Raw genomic sequence first — 2,902 nt, 5'->3', positions numbered from 1 at the left:
GGGATAACGACCCCACTGAGGTTAAATAGCTGAGTTTCCCTGCCAGTCAGTCAGAACTGAAGAAGTCCTTTGGATGAGGGACGAAACGTCTTCCAGTTGCCCTTGATTTTAACCTTCGTTGGATAACTATGACCTGGATGACTGAGAATCTTCATAGACATCGACCAGACTATAAAACTTCATATCTTCACATAATAATTTACCCCCCCCCCCCCCCCCCCCCAACGTTAAGTCTGTAAAGCAGTAAAGCAACAGTAAACATGCTCTACTTATACGGCACAAACAAAACACAAAACTCACAACAACACTTTTTACTGTCTCATTTTGATTTTGCTAAATTACAATGTCATGTGTCTAATTCTAATAATATAACAACAAAACTGCGACAGTATGAACAGGGGGGTCTGGGGGTACTCACCCAGAAAATTGTGAGTGTTAAACACTTAATTTCCTGCATTCTGGTGTTTTTCTGCACCAATTTCTGCCTTTTCTGCATCAATTTATTGTGGAAATTATTTATGTAAAGGGACACACAAAATTCAAGTAGCAGGTGGGTGAATCTTTGTGAGCCGGTTTCACTGGTTGCTTTTAAATGACTTGAAGGCTGGCAATTCTGCCTTCAGATGTTATGACTACTCATTTGATCGTGCTTGTTGCTGAATTGTGGCGAATATTTAAGAACATTTTGATATTTTATGATGTTGTATCTGATTATTTATTCCCATCTTAAATGTGCAGTTGTACTACTGCCTGCCTTGGCCAGGACACCCTTTGTAAAAAGAGTTTTTATGGTTTAATAAAACAATTTAAAGTCTAAAACTGTAACAGAATATAATGCAGAGCAGCTCTCAGCTTTCAGATTTTTCTCCTGAAGATAAACTTTTGATATCATCACTGCTGAATCAACACACACGCAGGCATGACTGATTGAGGTAACCTCTTTAAATGTGCATCCGTGTGGAAGGGATCCAAACCACAGATTCTGCAACCCACTGCACCACTACTATCCATGGTAATGTGGGGATTTAAATGTTTTGTTGTTCAGGATCACAGCCCATATGTGTTCACATGAGGAAAGGTCAAGATAGGCTATCAGAGTAAAGATGTCTAGGCAACTTGATGAGTTTATTTTTTTAAGTAGCTCATTAAAATATTTCTGCAAATGCAGTGAAGAAGTTGATTATCTGTAATTTAGTTATCTCTACAATTCTATTTCTACAATTATTTTTCTTTTTAAATCTCCATGAAGGTGTTTATAAGATCACTTAAAAATATCACTTTTGCTGCCCAGCGAACTTTTGTTACCTGTGCCTTTTATTATGGAGATGTAGCCAACCAAACCACTTGTTTTGCAGTAGCACAGGCTGCCAATACAACCTGATTATTCCTGAAGCATCGAAATAATCTTCACAACGCAAGTAATTATTGTGGCAGTAACAGGAGAGCAGCTCATTTTGAAGCAGGGTAAACCTACATACAGAGGAAGCTGTGCATCGTGCGTAAAGCCCAAAAGGGCTATTTTATCTACCATTTTCTCTCTCTCTCTCTGTGCACCTCAAAAATAAATAACAGCTGGTTGCTTCTGAGTGAAAGACTAGTTTCACCGGAGACATTCTGTTTATGGACTCACCGTCGGACATCGCTATAAGACAAATAGTAACCAATGTGTATAAAAGAAACAGGCTGATGTCCAAAGCGATGCTCTGTTCAACAACAGGACACTTTTAATATATCTCAATCAATGCAGTGATCGTCTGACATAGATGTTACAGTGTGTAGGCTAGTCTTCATTTGCTCTGCAGTAATGCTTTTAACTATTTGAGCCAGCAGGGGCTGGCTCAAATAGTGGGATCGGCAGCTACCAGTGGCATTTCCGGTGGCAGCTTGAGATGCCGCGGCATCTCCGGTGGCTATCTAAAATGCCACAGATTTTTCCTGATATGCCACGGCACCTTTCGCCGTTTATGTGTATTTTCGGTGGCACGCAGCACCTGCCGCTGTCTTATGTGGCATTTCCAGTGGTAATCTAAAAATGCCACAGGTTTTCCCTGAGGTGCCACGGCACCTTTCGCCGTTTATGTGATATTTCTGGTGAAACCGACATGCCACAGATTCACCCAGGCACCTTTCGCCGTTGTTTGTGTGGGATTTCTGGTTGTAATCTAACGTTATGATGCCACGGCATCTGCCGCTGATTCAAATCAATAAACCTGGACCGAGAGAAATATGTTAGCAACAGTAGTTTATTATGCAATATATAATAATGTGCATTTCTTCATGTAAACAGCAAGAGTCATGTTTAATGTACGTATTGTTTGGTGCAATACAGTTGGTAGCTTCACCTAGGTAATTATTGTGTGTGCAGAGTTGTTACTGTTAGCATTATATTTAATATTAAATTCATATTTAATGTGGTTTTCATAGTAATAGATCTGTTTCGCCTTTCTACCAGCAGGTGGCTGTATTTAAATGAATGTCCAGTTTGTGTCTTTGTTAACGGTTTTAAATCCAGGTTACCGATACAGATGTATTTATTGTTCTTCATTTCATTTGTGTTTTCATTATTAAGGATTAATTTGTAACCTAGTTACCATCTTCATTCACCCACAGCCCAGCGTTAAACCTGCATCCCCTTCTGTTCTAACCTGGTTCTGCTGTCAGCTTCTTAGCAGCTCAGGCAACAAACACATCAGAAATGTCATACAGATCATCTGGCCAAAATAATGATTTACCACTGTGCTATATGTAGGCTACTGTTTGAATCTTTCTTCTCCATACACATTCCAGTGTGTATAATATACAACACTCCCATTGTGTAATGCAAGTGGAGAGAATCCATACAAATCTTAAACATTTATTCAACATATAATGCACATACATACTTTCAATGGCATTGAATGTT

General features: G+C 39.3%; 1 pseudogene; it reads right to left on the bottom strand.

Annotated features, from left to right (window-relative positions):
* LOC123974696 overlaps positions 1-2,902 on the bottom strand; it is a 14,917-nt pseudogene that overhangs the window by 7,944 nt on the left and 4,071 nt on the right.

The sequence above is a fragment of the Micropterus dolomieu genome, linkage group LG08, assembly GCF_021292245.1.
Source record: "Micropterus dolomieu isolate WLL.071019.BEF.003 ecotype Adirondacks linkage group LG08, ASM2129224v1, whole genome shotgun sequence".
Lineage (NCBI taxonomy): Eukaryota > Metazoa > Chordata > Actinopteri > Centrarchiformes > Centrarchidae > Micropterus > Micropterus dolomieu.
The sequence above is the reverse complement of the archived record's forward strand: the minus strand, read 5'-3'. Positions and strand labels throughout refer to the sequence as shown.